At 47.6% G+C, this 21,383-nt stretch overlaps 1 pseudogene; it reads right to left on the bottom strand.

Annotated features, from left to right (window-relative positions):
- LOC146866501 (uncharacterized) overlaps nt 1-13,064 on the bottom strand; it is a 45,303-nt pseudogene extending 32,239 nt beyond the window's left edge.
- Nucleotides 13,065-21,383: the final 8,319 nt, after the last annotated feature.

Here is a 21,383-nt window from a genome sequence, read left to right as displayed (position 1 = left end):
GTCTTCAAAATGATTGGTTCATTTAGATGAGTCAGATGGGACTTTAGGGCTAAAGTGATGATTTTTCCTCAAAATACCTACCATCCTTGAATTCGAAGTATATTTTTTTTAAATAGGAAAAGCTTACATTTCACGGATTTTTCTTGCAGAAGTGAGCTAACAGCAAAGCCATTTACCAGAAAGATGCTTTTGATCAGCCTTGTGAATGGGCTCAAAAGGACTTAATATCAATTGAGGACTGCATTCAGTTGCCAATGGGGTTCTTAATCAGAGAGAAAGCTCTAAAAGTCCTCTTACAAATTCCTTGATCAATCTATTTGACCATAACAATTTGCGAGTTAAAGACTTGCAGAAATTGTGAAATTGCTGCTAGGTGGACCATGACTGAGTTATGAGACAAGGCAGAATGTGCTAAGTAAAGTAGGTATCGCAGTATCTGTTCAGGAATAAACAAGAAAAGATGAATATTCTTAAGAGAGCATCATATGCAGAAGCGAGACCACATTGCCTTATAGGTTTTATTAGCTGAATTGGATATGACCTTGTCTAAAATTTCTCTACAGTTTTGAGTAAGATTTAAAAGATAGAATTCAATGTACTCAGGAGCAAGGCCTAAAAATGGAGAGAACCTGGAGGGGGATGAACAAACTGACCCCTGTTCATCAGTGACTCTGAGACAGGTCTGAGCAGAATATGATGTTCCAACAGGAGTAGTAGTTCCATGTACAAGAACCATTGACTTCTTTATTCACTGGAGGACAGCCTGAAGGCCTAGAGAAATGATCTTCAACTATAAATGGTTTATGTGGATTTTTCTCTCCTATGAAGACCACTTGGCATTGACCTCCAATCTTGTAAATGAGCTCCCCAACATTCCAGGGATCCATCCGTAGTCAGCACATGAAGAGGATGAGAGCATCTGAATGTCAGACAAAATGAATTGTCGGTTTCTTGCATCCACCAGGTTATCACCAACGTCCTTTCTGGAGCGATTCTGATGACAGTCGAAATTCCCTTACATTTGAATCCACTGATTGTCTATATCCTCTTAAGAAGATCTCATGCAGTTCATAATTTGAGCCAGTGGTTTCCAGGACTCGGCACAGGCACATAATTGTTAACGCCAGTGTTGTCTGCATAATTTAGAGATGACCACAAGCTAATTATTAATTCAATATACATTAACCATGACTATTACCTGCCACCCAAGCCATTCTTATAGCCTTGGGAGCCTGGAATAGTCTGAAGTGTCACACTTGTAGGAGTGCAATGTTACCTAATTGCGTTGCTACTATCATTGGCTGCATGGCAGGGGCAACTGGTGGTAAAAGCTGCAGTGGCCCCCTGATGAGAGCATTGGCACATCACTTTTTAGAGATTGAGCACTGGTGTCACGTAGAGGGGACAGTTCAGTACAAGTGGGATGCAAGAAGACATGGATACATTAAGCGCCTAACTGAAATTCTCAAATGTTCCCACATTTCCTACATGTATGCTAACAAGATCCAACTTTACATGAAAATCATCTCCTTTAATGACATCTAGACCCCGACAAATACATATCAATCACTGACTCTTTAACCATCTTAAACTCAATGCCCTTAAGACTGAATTCTTAGTAATTGCAATGCCCACCTCCAGACCCAGTGTCAAAGACAGGCTCCCTCTTCTTACTGCTTTGAACTGTACCTCACACATCATTGACTCTGCCACATCCCTAGGTAGAACCCTGGACAAAGAACTTTCCATGCAAAAACCCATCAGCACCATCACTAGAGGACCAAACCATCACTTGCACATTCTTAGGGAATCAAAACCTTGCCTTACCACAGCAGAACTCACAACTGTGGTACATGCACTTGCTCTATCGAAATTTGATTACGGTAGCAATACCCTGGTGGGCCTCCCAAAACCCTCACTTGCACTATTGATATCACCCCGATCTTCAACCACTGAAATGGCTACCCTTTGAGGCCATGATCCACCTCAAAATTGCCTCCATGACCAACAAAGCATTACACCACAACACTCCCCAGCCTCCTCTAAAGGATGTTTTGGATAAGGGCGGCAAGGCCGTACTGATATTACTGGACTTAACTGCGGCCTTTGATACTGTCCCCCATGACCGTCTTCTGTTGAGACTTTGGGAGTGCGGTTTTGGGGGTACGGTATTCAACTGGTTTGCCTCCTTCTTAAAGGATCGCCAGCCAACAGTTTGGTCCCCTCCTTTTGCTGCCCCTATCCCTCTTTGGGAGGTGGGTGTTCCTCAGGGCTCATCCAGCTGGCTGGATCCAGCTTTGGCATGCTAAAGATGCTAAGGCAGTTTCTGCCTCTCCTGCCTATCACCCACAGAAAAACGGTGGTCCAAGCACTGATAGTCTCCAGGCTGGACTACATGAATGTATTGTACCTAGGGTTGCCGAAGTATTTATTGGCAAGGCTGCAGGTAGCAGAGAATGCAGCAGCCAGAGCAATACTCATGCTTGGCCCTAGAGCACGGATGTCCACACAATTGAAATACCTGCATTGGCTCACAGTCCGCAAGAGGATCCATTTTAAGGCCATGGTTCTGGCCTTGAAGGCTCTCCACAGCATAGGTGCCGGGTACATTGTGAAGAGAGTCCAATTTTACTGCCCTCACCATAAATTGAGGTCCTTAGCACTTCAGCTGGCACGTACCCCCAAATACCACTGATCGCGGGTCGTTCCTTCCAGGTACAAGCGGCGCAATTGTGGAATAAGCTGCCGGTGGAATTAAGACTGACGCAGGATCTTCTTACATTCAGGAAATCACTGAAAACCTGGTTATTCCAGCTATAATATTCTAGCTGGTGGTCATAGCGCACAGCCAATGTCGTCATCATGCCTCAGCACAGGCACACTCAATTGAGTAGCTGCGCGCTTTACAAATATCCATTTAACATAACAACACCTTGTCCAGAAACTGACCCTATCAGATGCACTAGCTCCTTACTTCTTAAGCCTCTAATTGAACAAGTTACTTACCTTCAGTAACGATATAGCGGTAAGAAACATTAGTTAGTTAGATTCCTTACCTTAGAATATCCCCAGGCGTTAGGCTGGATCCGGAAAGATTTTTGTCAGCAATACCCTTGCGCGTCGCTAGGCGTCGTCTGCGGCTCCGTGTCCGTCGTCGTGATCGCCAGGATGACATCGGAGTACTTAGACGCCGCCCTTGCGCGCTGACGTCAGTTCTTGTACATCTCTTTCCGCGCAAGGAACGCAGAGCCATGCAAGAGGCCGACACTGGTGCCATAAATCTAGGGCCCTGAAAGGGATGTCCTTAACCCTAGATATCAGTTCGCAGAACAGGGAGGATGGGTGGGGCGGTAAGGAATCTAACTAACTAATGTTTCTTACAGATATATTGTTACCGAAGGTAACTTGTTCATCTGAAAGAAACACGTTAGTTAGATTCCTTACCTCAGAATAGACACCCCAGTAATACCAACCCCGGTGGTGGGTCTGCGAACCAAGATCACACCAGGAAGTCCTGGAGAACAGAACAGCCAAATGTTGGAGGGAGGACCACCGGGGAGTCAGGGGGCCCACTCCGGGGCACCTTCCTACCGCAAAGTTATAGCCGAGTGCCGCTGAGAAGCCTCCTAGGAGAGGTCTTTCTCCTATAATCGTACTAGGCCCAGTAACACCACCACACAGGACTCCGTATCAGTTGCTTATCTAGGTACTTTATCAATAGTAGCACATTCGAAATATTTACAGGGGGATCGAGAGATCCAGAGAGAGTCTCAATGTCTTTGTAGGGACAGGGTAGCGGGACAGTCTTAGTACCAGCCTGGTACGGGGAAGCTCTGCGCCAGACCTTGCGTTAGGCCGAAGGTGGCTCCGGGGATCGGAGCGGCAGGTGCTGGTCTCAAAGCAGCTCGGACGTGGAGAGCCGCGACGGTGTCTGCAGGGCTCGGGTGGTAGTTCCGCTTGGGTCGAGCCGCGACACAGTCAGCAGGGCTCCGGTGGTAGGTCCGCTTCGGTCGAGCCGCGACGAGGTCAGCTGGGCTCTGATGGCAAGTTCAACAAGGTCGGGCCGCGACAGCGTCAGCAGGGCCCCAAATGTTCGTGAAGGTCTTTAAGCACGGTGGAGCCGCGACGTAGTCAGCAGGGCTCAGAGCGTGGTTCCAGGATGAGTCTTTCTCTGTAGGGTCAGCCGCGATCTGATCAGCAGGGCTCTTGACTCCGGGATACAACTGCTGTCCTGTTGCAGGGTCGCCCCAGATATAGGTCTGGAGCCATTTGATGTCCGGACCCTTGCGCCCAAGGGAGGGCGGAGAGGCTGGGTCGGGAGCGGCCAGATGTTCAGCAGGAGAGGCGCCAGGCCCAGGAGAGCTGTGGGGCGATCGCACCTAGGTGTGGGAGGACGGTTGGGGGTCCCATCGATACTGCCCCCCGCCGGGAGTGGGGAAGTGTTCACGTGGTACCCCCTGGCCAGTTGCTGGTGCCTTGATGTCGGGGCTTGCTGGGGCCGAGGCCGGGTTGAACGGGGTCACGTAGGCTGGTGCGCAGAGTCACGTACAATCCAAAATGGAGGAGCCCTGAGGTGCAGGGGACCTCGTGCGGCTTGGCGAGGGGGAACAGGACCACGCCACGAGGCCGGCTCCAACACCAAAGAAGCCGTCTCTCCGGACTTGGCTGTCCAGGCAGTAATGCTTGGCAAACGTGTGCAGCGAGGCCCACGTTGCTGCCTGACAAATGTCCTGAAGAGGGATTCCCCGTTCCAGGGCAGTAGTAGCCGATGTGGCCCAGGTGGAATGGGCTCTCAGCCCCACAGGAGGACCCTTCTTAGCCCACATAGCCAACAAAGAGTTGGTCGTCCACCCGGAACTGTTTTGTGCGGTCCAGATAGGACCGCGCTCGTTTTGGGTCCAGACGGTGGAGCCTCTCTTCCTCTTTTTAGGGATGCGGAGGCGGAAAGAAGGTGGGCAGTGTAATAGACTGGCCGATGTGAAAAGCAGTTAACACCTTAGGGAGAAAGGAAGGACGAGTCCGAAGCACAACCTTGTCCGGATGGACAGAAAGGAAAGGATGCTTAGAAGATAGAGCCTGGAGCTCACTCACCCGTCTAGCAGAGGTGATGGCAACCAGGAAGGCAGTCTTAATAGTCAGAAGACGAAGAGGACAATTATGAAGTGGCTCAAAGGGAGCGCACATCAGATAGGTTAACACTAGGTTCAAATCCCACTGAGGCATTATGAAAGGGAGAGGAGGAAACATATGAGTAATGCCTTTAAAGAATCGAGCAACAACAGGGGATTTGAAAAGAGAAGGCTGATCAGGAAGCCGTAAGAAAGCAGAAATAGCTGAAAGATAGCCCTTGCCCCTTGAGGGTGTCCAGAGCAGAGCCCTGCTGGGCCAGGGAAAGAAGAAAGAGGTGAACCTCAGAAAGAGGGGCAGAAAGGGGATCCACAGCCTTTGCTGTGCACCATGCCACAAATTTGTTCCACCTGCAGGCGTATACCATTTTAGCGGAGGGACGCCTGGCTGCCAGAATGACATCACAGACTTCAGGAGGCAAGTCAAATGGCATCAACTGTCACCGCTCAATCTCCACGCATGGAGGTGGAGGCTGGGCAGGTTCGGTGGAGGACCGTCCCCTGCTGCTGCGACAGAAGGTCCTCCTGAAGAGGCAGTCAAATCGGGGGTTTGATGGACAGACTGAGTAGCTCGGGATATCAGTATCTTCGTGCTCAATCTGGAGCCACAAGGATGACTTGGGCCCGGTCGCGCCCGATCTTCTTCAGCACTCTGGGCAGAAGCGGTATAGATGGAAAGGCGTACAACAAACCGCAACTCCTGAGTTCGTCCGCCCTGGCATTCAGAGAGCCCGCCAGGTGTTGAACCACCAGGGTGATGCCCTGATGTTCCAGCCATGTCCAGAGGCGCAGAGAAAGGGTCCACGACCCCACCCCGCCCTGTTTGTTGCAATACCACATGGCGGTGGTGTTGTCCGTGAACACCTGCACTATACTTCCCCGAACAGAGGGAAGGAATGCCTTCAGTGCAAGTCGGATCGCTCGCAGCTCCAATAGGTTGATATGGAGCAGGGACACCGTCGGAGACCAGAGGCCTCTGATCTCCGCCTCTCCCATGTGGCCCCCCCATCCCAGGAGGGACGCATCCGTCACCACTACGTGCTCCGGTTGGGGTAGGGAGAGGGATCTGCCACTGACCCAATCGCGGTCCGTGAGCCACCACTGCAACTGTCTTGCAGTGCCCTCTGAGATCAAGACATGGTCGGACAGGTTGCTCCGATGCTGGGCCCACTGAAACTTCAGGTCCCACTGCAGAGCCCGCATCCGCCACCTAGTGTGATGTACCAGCAGGATACAGGAGGCCATCAGACCCAGTAGCCGCAGCACCAACCTGACCGGAACCCGGGATAAAGGCTGAAAGATCGGAATCCGAGCCTGAATATCCCGAACCCGCTGTTCCGGAGGATAGACCCGGAACTGCGCAGAGTCCAGAACCGCTCCGATGAAAAGGAGCTTCTGGGTGGGACTCGGATGCGACTTCGGCACATTGATGGAAAACCCCGCAAATGCAGGAGGCCATAAGTAGTCTGCAGGTGGGAGACGACTGCCTGGGGCGAGCCCGCCTTCAACAACCAGTCGTCGAGATAGGGGAAGACTGGAACCCCTAATCTGCGCAGATGAGCTGCGACCACCGCCATCACCAATGCTACCATCCAGTTTTCAGGGTCTAAGGCAGCCAGGAACTGAGCTAAGGTGAGCATCTTGAACTTCTCCTTCCAGAGGAAGGCGTTGACGCTCTTGATGTCCAAGATAGGGCGTCGGCCCCCTTTGCCCTTCTTGGGAACCAGAAAGTAGTGGGAATAACAACCTGGCCCAGATGTAGGTCAGGGAACGCGCTCGATGGCCCCCTTGGCCAAGAGGGCCGTAACTTCCTCCTGCAGAAGTTGCAAGTGATCCCCCGACATGCGGTGGTACTGCGGTGGCATGGCTGGAGGGGTCGCCTCGAAGGGGAGGGAGTAACCTCTTCGGGCGATTTGCAGCACCCACCTGTCCGATGTGATGGTACGCCAGTGGAGCAGGTGATGGCGAACTCTGCCTCCCACTGGCGTGGAATGGGCCTGAAAGCTCGGACTAGGAAGGCTTTGAGGCAGATGCTGCTGGGGTAGATGTGGGCTGACCGGCTCTCTGTCCCCCCGCTCTGCCTCGGCGGAATCCACGTCCGCAACTGCGTTGAGGCTGGTTCTGCAGCCTGTGGCTAGACGGATGTGTGGGGCGCCCCTTCCTTGGCCACAAAAGGGCCAAACAGTTTGTGGGCGCGGGCCGAAAGGCCCAAGGACTTGGCCGTAGCCCTGGAGCCCTTAAAGCGCTCCAGCGCACTATCCGCTTTGTCGCCAATGAGACGACGGCCATCGAAGGGCATGTCCATGAGGGTGCTCTGGACATCCCCAGAGAAATACGTGGACCTCAGTCAGGCGTGGCTAAGAATCGCCACTGTGGTCGCAATTGCCCTACCTAGCGAGTCCGTTGTGTCAAGCCCACATTGTATCGAGTACCATGCCGCATCCCGCCCCTCTGCAAGAGCCTGGGCGAGCCGCGTCTGGGCCTCCTCCGGACAATGGGGTAGCACGTCCTCCACCGTATCCCACAAGGAGTGGGTGTAAGGCGCGGTGTTGATAGACCGCAACCCCAAACTAAGAGAGGAGAACAGTTTCTTCCCAAACTGTTCCAACCTTTTGGATTCCCCATCCGGGGGGGCGGACGGGAAGGCGGTCTGGGAGGTAGAGGCCTGGATAACCAGGCTCTCAGGCGTGGGGTGCACCGACAAAGCTTGGGTCGCCCGGTGCGGGCGGTGGCACCGGGCCACGTTCCGGTCCACAGGAGGGACTGTGGAGGGCTTGGACCAGGTGCCCATCAGAACGTCCGTCAGTGCTTCATTGAACTGCAGCAGAGGCTCCTAGGAGCTTACCGGCGGTTGAAGCACTTCATTGAGGTTAGTCCTCACAGCCACTGCAGGGAGTTCTAGCTGAAGAGCCTCGGCAGCCCTGCGCAGCACCACAGTATAGGTAGCACCCTCCTCCGTAGCCACGGAAGGAGGAGAGATGAAGCCAGTGACAGGGGAGGTATCAAGACCACTGGCATCCCCCAGCTCTTCTGCCCAGTCCTGAGATGACTGGCACTGCTGTGCCAGAGGGTCCTCAGACCCCTCCCAGTCGTCCCCGTCATCCGACTCCTGGTAGACAGGTGGAAAGGTCGGAGCAGGGCGGTAGATGAATCTGTCATCCAAATACGGCGCCGCTCCGATGCCGGGCCCAGGACTAAACCTGAGGGCCTGCAGTGTCAGGACCGAAGTCGGCACTGGGGCCGGAGCTGCCGGCTTGCTAGGCCCCCCAGTCGGACCTGTGAGGCCCGAAGGCATGCCAGCAGGCCTCGACGGTGGAGCGAGACTCCACATGGTCACGAGGAAGTCTCGGATCTCCGTTGGAGTCTCGTTGGGCCCAGGGACCGAAGGGTATGGGGCCGGACGTGACTCTTGTGGCTCCGATGGAGCCGAGCGGGTGGTGCCACCCGAACTCTCAGCCGAGTCGTGCAACCGGCGAGGGGAGTAAGAAGAGCAATGTCTCTTCGACTTCTTGCTGTGCCTCGACTTACCGGAATGCGAGGATTTGGACCCCGACGAGCGGTCCCTCGACCTGGACCTCGAGCGGTGCGGAGCCGACTGCCGGATCTCGAGCAGCTTGCGGGACCGCTCCCGCCTAGCCTTCGAGGTCAAGGCCCGGCAGTCAAGGCACGACTCTTGACCGACATCAGGCGGTGACAGGCATCGCACGGCTTAAACCCAGGCATCCCTACCGGCACCAGGAGTCGAGGTCGACTAGAAATAGGAACCAAAAAAGTTCAAAAAGTTTAGTCAAAAAGGGACTAAAAGCATATGCTCTACCCGGATCTGCGCTTACTGGCGCTGAAAAAAGAACTGACGTCAACGCGCGAGGGCGGCGTCTTAGTACTCTGACGACGTCATCCCGGCGATCACGACGCCGACGACAGACGCGGAGCTGCCGACGACGCCTAGCAAAGTGCAAGGGTATTGCTGACGAAAATCTTTCTGGATTCAGTCTGACGCCTGGGGATATTCTAAGGTATGGAATCTAACTAACGGGTTTCTTTCAGATATTTTTTAAACCCCATCTCCGATCCTTCTCCGGAACTGCCCTAAGAATTTGGAACTCTATTACAACTGAAATCAGATGCAACCCACCCACCTTAAAAAAAAAAAGCTAAACTCTTTTGATACCACAAGCTCCTTTCATACTGAGGATCTGCCCCATCTCTCCTAGATCAGTTCCTCCTTCCTATTTATCCGCTACCTCTTATCTCGTCGTACTATATTCTGGACCTGGACTTATACTACATTACGTGCTCTTATTTCCTTTTTGACGTCAGTCCATGTGTATATATCTGTTGATACTGTATTTTTATTTAATGTCATTTTTGCTCTGTCGTATCCCTTGCACACTATTTGTAAAGCTTTCAGTCACCTTAAAGGATCTTTTTCGCGCTATATAAAACACCAAATAAATAAATAAAGCTCCAACAAAGACTTGCACATTCAAATTAAAGTGCACTTTCTTCTATTAAACAACCCCAGTGTTGTTAATCGTTGAACCCGTTCTTTTGTGGAAAATAGAGTGCATGAGATTGTGTCTAGAATTGCTCCTAAAAACATAAATTTTACTATTTGCCTGAAACCAGAGACCTTTTATTAGCAAGTCGTCCAGACATGGAAAGATCTGGTGACAGTTTCATGTGAAGTCGCAACTGGAGCCATGTATTTAGTGGTTATAGGAAGAGCAGACTTCAGGCGAAATCCAACACCTCTCTACAGTTGCTTAATTTTTTTTTTCATCAAGAACAAATTTAAAAAGAAATCTGTCTTTTGATCATAGGTGACATTCTCTAGAGCTGTCTAGGAGCAATTGAATTTTCTTCTTTAACAGAAGAAGAGGTTATTGTGATGTCCTGCAAGGTGAATTTTGAGGACGTTTTTGAAGAAATTCAGGGGGATGGCCGTGTTGTATCAAATCCAACACTCAATGATTTGAGTAAATGGGATTCAATTGGCTGTAAAATCTGGCAAGTTGCTCGCTGCCAAAGTGGGGTGTTTTGGGGTGGTGACCAATGCCTGAGACTTGCCACTGTCGTCTTAAGGACTATTGTCCTCTTCATTTGACATAAGCTCTTTATCTAGACGCTTGTCTTGAAAGTCTGGTACCTAGTAGGCTGGAACGTTCCTCTGTACGAGTGTTGCCCTTGTGTGCAACGAAAAGGGCTTGAAGCAACATTGTTGAAATAACCCTAAAGATCTTGCGGTCTTAAGTGTCTATTATTGACTGGCATGCATCATCAAACTGTTTCTTAAATAGGCCTTCTCCACCTTAAGCCATATGTAATATTTTTGGCTGAATTTCCGTCCTGATGGAAGAGAACTTTAGAATTTGTAGATTTATATAGCACAGATTATCACCTACGAGGTTATCCAGGCACTACCTATGGTCACAAGAGATTAAGTGATTTGCCCAGAATCACAGGATGTTGAGCTGAACCCGGATCCTCAGGTCCTGAGTCGGCAGCTCTAGCTGCTGTGCTGCATCCTCCCTATTAGCCATCCCTGGCGCCTTACAAGGGTTGCTGCAGCAATCTGCATAAATCCAGTCTAGACTATGCTCTTGGCGGTATCTATTATTTTCAATGATGCCTTTTCACCCACCTGTAAGATTGCATTATCCTCCTCCTGCTTGTCTACTGACAGGTCTATAAAGGCTCCCACATCAGACCACATTTCACAGTTGTATCTGCCTAGAATTTCCAAAGCATTGAAAGCTCTAATGGTTGCAACAGCCATTGCAGAAAACCTTTTAGACTTAGTCCAAATGCATACCCTCTTGCTAGGTGGTGCACAGCAAGGAGTAGTAAGATTTCTAAAGCGGCTCTGTGGCATAATCACAGAGTTCAGCTTTTTGTGGCCAATAAGGCATGCCCGTGAATCTTCTGGGGCCTTGTATTTTTTTTTTCTTTCTAGGTGGGTATCACCACCATAGTATAAATCTTCATTCATTTTAAGGCCTGTGCCCATTTTGTGATCCACTATTGGCGCAGTCTTTACCAACTTTCTTCATGACTCTAAACTCATACAGGAAGCAGTCCAAGTCCTACCAGATGTTCAGATCTCTTACGTGCTCCTTCTAAGAAAGCGTGAAAACCTCCAATATCGTCGGGGGGGGGGGGGAGGGAGTGGGGGGGGACTAACTTCTGATGAAGTGAGGAGAGCCAAATGCACTGTCACATATCCCCAGTAGATGTGCAGGTAGTAAGGGCGAGTTCATTAGTCTTTCACTTTTTTCAGGTTTCTTGTGAGGAAACTGGAGTTTCATTTGCTTTCTTTTTTCTGCAACCAAAGGAGAAATCTGACATGTGTTTCCCAAAACTATTTTGACAGAAAAAATGTACTGCATCATCATTATAGTCTTTATTCGAATTAAAAATAATTCATACAAGACACAAACATATACATAAGACAACAATATAAAATCCATTTCAGTAAAGCTATACAAAGTTTTGACAATAAATAGTTAAAAACAATTTTAAATTGAGAATTAAACATATCAACTGACTACAGATGAACGAGATATTAAAAAGAAATGATAAAAAAAACAGCTGAACAATAAAGTGTCCCGGGATTAAACCCTATGAAGGTGGCACCTCAGTTCCCCGTATAGCGTTACATCTTAGGGACCATGCCCATCCAAGATATTTAGCTAAGGCAATTGAATGGACTGGAAAAGTGCTTGTGCTTAGAATCCTAAGAGCTACGGCAGAGCTCCTTGTGCCCAATAATTTGCACAACGGAATAAGCCACCGTCGTCTAGGATTGACATAAACAGGGCAAACAAACAAAAAATGGGCAATAGATTCTTTTGAATTGCCACAACCGGGACAAGTATCTTTATCTGTGCCAAACCACCCACTAGTTAGAGACCTGAGTGGTAGGGAGCCTGCTCTAAATTGGAAATAAAGCTTCCTGTCCCTAGATAAAGTGATCAGATCCCAATAGGGTTCAAAAAATGGAGTGGCCTTTGCCTCCAAAAAACAACTAGTCATTGAAGAGGAGGCAGAGTCACTCCACACCCTATGGTCTACCTTCTCCCAATAAAGACTTTTCAAAAGCTTCCTAGCGGGAAAGGTAGCACTAGCGGGGTTGCTCCATAGATCTGTCAGACCCAAGTCTACCAAGATTTCCCGAAGGTTCCTGAGCCACCCTATCTTATGGAACTTGTCGGTCTGGATTACATCCATGATGCCCATTGCATAAGGCCGAAGCTCCGGCGTGGTCCACAGTCTCCTCCAGTATAAGACTGGACGGAGTTTAGCCAGATCCTTGAGGGCCTTTCTTCCTAAATCATAGCGCAGTGGAACCAAAGGTGTGCTTTGTGGGAGACCTGTTATACAGCGAAAGAATTTGTTTTCAACAGCTGTAAGAACCGATAAAGCATCAAAACCCCACAGCTCTGCCCCATACAGCACTGCGCTAAGGGCCTTTGCCTCGTAAACCTGGAGCACGGGCTTTACCGGCTTGGTAGATGATTTTTTATGCTCTTTGGTCAGTGTTCCCGTGATCTGAGAGAGCTTCAATGCAGAAACCTCCAGGTGTCTATTCCACTTAATATTATCTGACACGTGGATACCTAAATAGGCAAAGTTTTTAACCTCCTCGAGGACTTGGCTATTTATTGTGAGTTTGCCTGTTCTGTAACTTGGGTGCGGGTTAAATGTCATGAGCTTGGTCTTGGTCACGTTGACCTCCAGTCCATGTTTATTACAAAAATCTTCAAAGACTTTCAGAGCCCTTTGCATTCCACTTGGAGTTTTTGATACTATTAAGGTGTCATCAGCAAACATTAGTATTGGGATAGGAACTCCAGCCAACTTTGGAGCATCGGTACTGGTTTGAAGCATGAAGTCAACTATGCCATTAATATATAAAGAGAAGAGTGTGGGCGCCATGGCACACCCTTGGCGCACCCCACGCTCTACTGGAAACTCGGGGGTTGTGTCCCCCAGACCTCCCCACTGTATTTTGGCAAAATTGGGTTCATGAAGCCTCCTAATTAGAGTCAGGAGTTCCAAAGGAAGGCCACGTTTTGCTAATACCCTCCACAGTAGTTCGCGGGGGACAAGGTCAAAGGCTGCTCTTAGATCTATGAAAGTAACATAGAGACTGCCTTTGCCTAGCGTGACTGTCTTCCAAAGCAGTTGTTCAAAGCGGAACACCTGGTCCACGGTGCTGGTAAATTTTCTGAACCCAGCTTGGAGATTGGATAAGATCTGATTATCTTCTATCCAGACTAGTAGCTCATTTAGTACCATCCTCCCAATAACTTTTTGGATAGTATCAATAAGGCTAATAGGCCTATAGTTACCTGGGAGGGTTTTGTCACCCTTTTTATGAATAGGAATTATGAAAGCACCCCCCCACGATTTAGGTACCGGGGCGCCTTCAGCCACAGCATTGGCCAGGAGAGCAATGTACTTACTCCAGCGTATCATCTTGTTAAGAAAGAGGTCAGATGGGACTCCATCTGCCCCTGGTGCCCGCCCGGCGGCTACACGAGCCAAAGCAGCTAAAACATCCTTCGGACTAAAAGGGCCAGGTGAATAGAAAACGTATGGAGTTGTCCTCAAACAACTGAAGAGGGGGTCACATGCATATTGAGGTTTAAAATACCCCAGCCAATCTTCTTGGGTGACATGATTTGAAGGTTTTTCGGGGGAACCACCTCTGTTCCACTTGATCACATTCCAGAACAGTCTGGTATCCCTGGCATAGCAAGCCTCCTTCAGATCTAGCCAAAAAGATTCATCCCATCTTTTCTTTGTCTTATCTATACACTTCTTATACGAGGACCTGGCTAGCTGGATGTGTGCCCTATTTCCACTAGAAACAGCTATAGAAAGAGTGTTTCTAGCGCGTTTGCATTCGTTATCATACCACCTCAATTGCTTGCGCAGTGGCTTATTGCCCTTATTGAGTGGTTTGAGAAAAAAACCGCGCAGGCCTTCAAAGAAGGATTCGTGTATTCTGGTAACTAGGTCACTGCTACCATTGTCATTCAAAACGTCCTCCAACCTCGAGATGGTTGCGGTAAGCTCATTGTCAATACTAGCAATGGTTGTGGGATTGGTCATTACCTGGGACCATTTTAGCCTCCGCATGTCGTTGGACACAACACATCCACTAGAAACCATAGATGTCTCCTTGCATCTCGAATAATCTCTTCCCCACCACCTATGGGAGACACAAATAGGATTGTGGTCGCTCTCTAATCTTGTCTCGACCACCATGTCGATGAGTTTACACCACATACTCAATCCACAAAGCACATAATCTATCCTACTCTTTGAGCGGCCATTGTCAAAGGTTGGAGCTCCCATCCTATCCCCTGGGGTCCTACCATTCAGGGCCCTTAGGCCCCTCTCAAGGCAGAGTGTGTTTACCTGCACTGCTATCGAGGACCATCTTTTAATGGGAGAGAGTGAAAGTGCTGGAATGGCCCATAAACTATCCTCCTCGGGATCAAGGCCACTTTCTAGGTCGGGATCTAATAAGGGTTCGAATGTGACATTAAAGTCTCCTGCGACAATCAAGTCTCTGTTACATGATTCAATTTCTATAAGGCTAACCAAGGTATCCATCACCCTTGACGTTTTCCCTCTTGTGCCACGGAGGTATAGATTATAAATATCCAAACTACCACCGTGGTCAAGAGTTAGTCGTACTAGTTGGATATCTGGGGAGCCGGTGTCAATCATAGCGCCGCTTGGAAATAAATCCTGACGAGCCCAGATAATTAGGCCGCCCATTGGACGCCCAAACAGACCTTGGGTGGCTGGAATGTGGAAATTTAGATAGCCCAACAAACACTGGGCCTCACACGCCCATGTTTCCTGAAGGAGACAAACATCATATTTCTTCACAAAACTAACCCATTCTGGTGAATCTAGTTTGGTCTTAATACCAGCCAGATTCCAAGACAACAAGGACCCTTGTTTAATAGTAGGTGATGTCATGTGAGATGAAGTTACCTGGCCTTGTACCCTCCCTCTGGTGCCCATTCTGCAATTAGGTGGTGAAGGGGCCCTGGGAATTACAAGTGGTCCTATCAAATCTGGGGGGACAGCATCATATTCGGTCATAGGTATACTTTCATTGGCCCTCAGCTTCTTGGAGTATAAAACATGTGTCACGGAGTGGGTTTGTCAATAATTAGAGCCCTTGTTATAGAAAAAATTTAAATTGTGGGCCTCTATCCCCGTTCTTGGTCCGTATGATGGGTACTCCGTAATAAACCTTGGTAGGCGTGCATCCTCGAAATTAACGATGATGCAGTCTCCCTGGGTAGTTTTAGGTTGGGGGCCTACCCATTGTACTCTTCTGACAAATAGAATCCGCCCATTAAAATGAGTGGGAATTGGTCTGTGTATATTCAGCCAATGACTCGTTTTGTTTTTAAGTTGGTGGAAGGATTCAAATTTGCCAGTAGGGAGTTCAGGGACACCAGTTCAAATCACGACATAAGGTAGTGATTCAGGGGGAAGATGTATTTGTGTTGGGGGTGCTCTGGGCGGGGTACCTGGAATAGGTGACTCAGTAGCTGTTCTTGTACCCAGAGATTTCATAGGGTTTGTAGCCGAGGCTACTTTGCTTGCACAACCCTCCCACCCAGGTAGCTGATGGATAACTGACATCCCCTCCCCCCCTTGAGGCCCAGATGGCTGGCTCATGTTTGTAAATTGTGAGGGCAGGGCTTTGTCTAAGGCTACACCTGCATCTGTTGTAGCCGGGCGTTTATCTGTTGGAGGCGGCATGGAATTTGTAGAGCTTATACCATAGTGGTAATTACTTTTACTAGTATACCTTGTGGCCAACTTAACAACATTCTTAAGAGAACAAAAATTGTCCAAAACAGTTTGTTCGAGTTTGTCCACCTTTTCTGCAACTGTTTTTATCCTTTCTAGTAGAGGTAAAATTAAGGAGCGAATGGTATGTTCCAACTGAGAAAGCATATCGTTGCCGTTGGGCAGGAGGGGAGAGGATACAATTACATCTGCTGGGGTAGGACAGGCTGGAGAATTAAAAGAGTCAGAAATCAAAGTGTTACTGGTGGGTTTAGAAATTTTCGCCTGCCTTTCACCGCCCATTACCCCTACCCTTTTTCTTTTGTGATGGACTGGTCTAGAAGCTTTCACACCTGCCCTGGTCTGTGATCGAGTAGTGTTAGGTTTAGATGTTACCACAGATTCCGCTGCTGACGCCAAATCCGTCATCACTGGGGATTGTGATAGCCTCCCAGGAGGTGATGGCGAATTTTTTGAGGATACAGACTCAATGTGGGAAGAAACAGCCCCCCGTGCATAATCTGCATGTTTGCTTGGTGACTTGGCAAGTGCCAACAGGCCCAGGGAAGAATGTACTGCATTATTTACATTCCTTTGGCTTACAATGAGGATGCAGACAGTGTAGGCATTCCTTATGTGGCTCCTCAGAGAATAGCCTGAGTTTTCCATAGGCTTTGCATTTGGCTTCTTCGGACTTAATTTGTCCTTAAGGAATTAGCAGCCTAGATGTTACCACAAGCAGATGGCAGTTGGAGTTTATTGAAAGTTTAAAAAATGTAGAATATCAGTGGACCCACTGATCTGGGCAGAGCTAAAGAAAATTCCCGTTTTCAGAGCATGCATTAAGAAATCTAAGGTACAGTAGCCCATGAGGAAGTGGCGGATCAGCAGGTCTGTCCTGGGTGGCTGGAATTTGGTTCGTCTTAAACAATGTAAATTGGTTACCTATGTCAGTTAAGCTTTACTAATCAACATGCTGCTTTGCACGACTTATTAGGATTACCGTATGTCTCCCACCTCAATGATTGGGAAGATTCAAGCATGTGAATCACTGAAAGCTTCAGTACCAGTGTTAACTGCTAGTTGTGGGGCAGAAGTGTTTCCCACATGTAAAGAGGTCCAACACTAGACATCACTGTCTGTCTCAGCAACTTCCGGGCAAACCTGAACCATGCTTGTCAGAACTCCCCAGTTCTGGGCCCATTAACAAAGAGAAATCACTAGAGTTTCTACATGTGCAGTAGAGCATAGGGCACCAAGGGAATGCAAGAGGTGACAGAGGTACTGTCAGCCCCAAAAGCAGAGTTCCCTCACAGAAACATGGGAATCATAGCCCTAATGTCCCAAAATTGCTGGGGAGGCAGGAAAGTGTCTAGCTCCGCTCGAAAAGGAGACATTAGGAGGGCTGATGATGAGACTTGGGGAGACTGATTCAAAACCTCAGTTTGAAAAGCCCCCTACTGAGTGCTGCACAGGCAAAAATTCTACCCATAATCACCTACGGCAGTGAAGCTCTGAGAGGTAGAGATGCTAAATTGCTGGACAAAATACTAGTAAAAGCATATAGAACTATGTTCAGATTCCCAAACTACACTTCCCCGGCGCAACTCAGGTTCGAGTTTGGCCTACTAAAGCAATCCTGGGCCAGGTACGGCGCATATATCATTTGCTAGAACAAGATCAGATCATCGGCCCCTAAAACTCAAAATCACCTAAATCTTATGGCAAGATCTCCAACAGAGGGAGAATTCTCCTGCAAGAAGCTTCAGGAGGCACTGGACTCTTGGCCCTCTGGAAAATAGAGTCATAATTCAGCTTTCAAGAAAGTAGTTTGGAAATCTCTGATAAAACAGTCGTTGGTGGAGGACAAAGCAGCTTTTTCGGCCAGATTGCATGCTTGGATGACAAGATCTTAGCCCCCCAAAAATATTTTACTTGGGGTTACCCTAAGGCACAGAAACTAAAATTCCTAAAGCTCCGCCTCGGCTTGATCCCACGCACCCAGAACCTTCCTCCATAGAAGCGGGACCCAATTCTAACATCTTGCAGCCTGTGCAAAAATGGCCAGGGCGACATCACTCATCTATTATGCTCCTGCAAGGAGTTGCTACAGGAAAGGAGACAGCTGTTAAAAATCCCCTTTAATCAAAGGGGAATTCGTTCAAGGAGGCAAGCAGTTTTGGCATGCTTTGATCCAGCAATACCACAACTAAACTGCAGACCTGTGAGATTTCTTGACATAGCTGAGGAAAAAAAAACATCCCAAAAAGAAGCTTCTCCTGGGTTCAGGGGCAGCCCGACAGGTCCTCATCCCACGCAGGTGGCCGGCTGCTTAAACACCAGTGACCACAGTGTTACTTCATCCAAATCAAGATAAGAGGCTGCTCCAATCAAGGCCGCTCTGGGAAGCCATCACAGAGTGCTCAGACTGATCCTTTAGAAATGCATCTTTTCGGACAGTAGCATTTTCAGACTGAGCAATGAACTCCGCACTGACTGCATTACTCATACTGGCTGCTATCTGCACGAGTAACAAAGCACTTTTATTCTGTCAGTAATTTAACGGTTTCAAAGCTTTAAATGATTTATGGAATTTTTCAAACGTGTAATTATTATTTGACTATGATCCTATAGTTTTAATTGAAATTTGTATTGCAATGGTTTTCAGTAACTATGCAAACGTAATAAAGTCAAATTCAGTTTGATGAGCAGCAGATCAAGGCTTGCAAGTGTTCCAACAACAGCTGTGGCAATCACATCTTCAGTATCCAGTTATCGAGCTTTAAGTATATGGGTCTGCTAGACCATCGAATATATGCCATAACCACATGACGACATGGGGACTGATGGTACCCCACACAGAAGAACTTCAAATTAATAGTAGGTAAGGTCCACCCCAGAAGGCAGGAGTCAAACTTGAAAGTACACGTCAATAAATAGATGGCTCCCATTGAGACTTCCAGTTGTAAAGTCCAAAGGAACAGTGAGAGGGAAAGCATTTTTTGTTCTTCTCTTTCTAGAGGAAGATATTAAGAAAACCAAGGTACAAAATGGATTTGAGGCTGCAGTCTTTCTTGGGAAACAAGAAAATAACAGGAGCCACACTTCCTGATCTCTGGGACAAACTGCACAGACCTTTGCTCAAACGAGCAAAAACTTCCTGCTACAAAATGTGGGCTTGGTCTTACTGAGGTGACAGTGAACAAGTGGAAACTGAGGCAGCAAATCCTGGAAGGGTAGGATGTGGATTTGTCAAAAATTTGAAGGACCCAATTGTCCGTGGTGATGGATTGCCAGTGTGGTAAATAAAAGGACAGCCATCGTCCTACAGGCCGCATGTGCACCCCTCAAGGGCAAGTAAAGGTGGTTTTTGAGAGGTGTCAGGGAGGACTGCTGGTGCTTGACGTTCTTTGGAGCCACCACACCCCCTTTGTATTGGTGACAAATCGTTTTGCGCTGATGTACTGGCTGTGAGGGCTGGTGCCACTAAAAGAGTAGACCTTGACAATATCGTCTATACTTGCAGTACTCTTGAAGAATCCTGAGCAGGGGAGGCCAGACCCAAGAAACGAGCTACAGCCCAACTGCTACATTCAACAAGAGCAGTACTGGCTCTACCCAGCCGCACAGGCGTTATTTCTGTAGTATAAATACAAACGCACTCAACCTTCTATTGGTTCTACTGCTCAGAAACCATACATTTAAATCAACAAATATACGTAAAAAGGGAGTGCTTGGGAAGCTCAATTTCTTTTTATCTACATTTAAACTACCTCAATACAATGTCAGTCCAAACTTTTATTCCAATCATGTATCTTCCTCTTTCAGGTCCAGCCAATACACAAAAATTGCTTGGGAAGCCTGGTAAGTATTATTCCTAATCTGGCTTGATGTAGTGATCATTCAAACACAGAATATTTTCGTAGATTTCAATATAATGCAGGAATCCTTAATGTGCAGATGGGATTTGGCACAATTCTGCTTAATGTAGCAGCTCCCACTGGGGATACATTTACTCTATGCCTGCATTTTTAGGGGATATCTCTATCCAGAAGAGTCATTAAAAGCGAGAACAATATTTGTTCTAATCCCTGATATAGTCCCTGTTAGGGGCAAAATGCACTGGCTGGGCTGCTGTTCAATTTTGTACAGAATAAAGAATAAGTTTGCTTTGAAATATCATGCCTTGACTCTGCATTATATTGAAACCTATGAGAAGAATCTCTGTGTTTGAAGGAAGAAATTTAACAGGTGCCAGAATTTGTCAGTAAGCAGAGGAACTGGATTGACTGGCATCGGGGATCAAGTATCATTGATATCCCATTCAGGCGGCTCGACTAGTTCTTGGGTGTGGCAGGCATCCAAGCCGTAGCTGCACATGGATGGAAAAGTTTCAGCATTCAGAAGTTGTGAGGGTTCAAGGGAGACATATTGTGACAGGAACGACACTGCTTAAAGATCTACAGATCCACATTAAAGGATGTATTGCTCATGGATGGATCCCGGAACTGACACAGGGCAGAGGCACCAACTATTGGGGACGGAGAGCCATTTCAAATTTCTGGTTTCAAGGCTGGCACCTGGAGGAGATACAATGGTGAGCAATCTGCAAGAAGAAGTAATCAGTTAAACAGTTTAAATGGACCTCTTCTGCTTTCCCACTGTAGCATATTTGCAAAGATAAAGTAACGCATGCTCTCAGTCGGAGGTTGCTCAGATAAAAGTATGAACCTAAGACTGTCTGAAAAAGTGACAGAAAGGCACAGCTCTTTCATCATTTATGGGTTAACACCACTGGTTGCTATTTATGACTGCATATATGAGCAGCAGTTGAACAGTACTCTCAAGATAATTACTTCTGACAACAAAAGTTGTTCATTCCGGTTAAGGGGGTGGGAGGAAAGGTAGGAGTTTTAGCAAGTCTAAAGGATTCTGCTACAGGCCATGATATACTGCTGAATCCTATCCCCACTACTTCACAGGCAAGAATCATCAGTGCTTGAAATGGAAAAATAGAAGTGCAGGTACCCTATACCAGAGTACCTAGTTGCTTCTGAGAAATGCTGGCACTATCCAATTAACCATATTGTACCTCTGTTGAGAAGTGCTCCCTCTCAAAATAAAGAAGTGCAGATTTTCAGAGCCAGCCTATTTTAAAGCATCATCATATACATTCCCTCATGTTTATTTTATCACAATTCATTGTAGTAAATAAATTAGAGGCTAGACAATCAGTTTCACAAAAAATTTAAATAGCTTCTTTTAATTTCCATTTATTTTGAAAATAACACACTGCATTTTCAAAGTAACAATATACATATACATTTATATATATATATTTATTTATATATAAACTATAGTATTAAACACTGCAATTTCTAGGGAAATTAGTCTCTTTAGGTAAACAGAAGTAAATGCTTTTTAAAT

Source organism: Triturus cristatus, chromosome 2_1, assembly GCF_964204655.1.
Source record: "Triturus cristatus chromosome 2_1, aTriCri1.1, whole genome shotgun sequence".
Lineage (NCBI taxonomy): Eukaryota > Metazoa > Chordata > Amphibia > Caudata > Salamandridae > Triturus > Triturus cristatus.
This window is presented reverse-complemented; position numbering and strand designations above follow the sequence as displayed.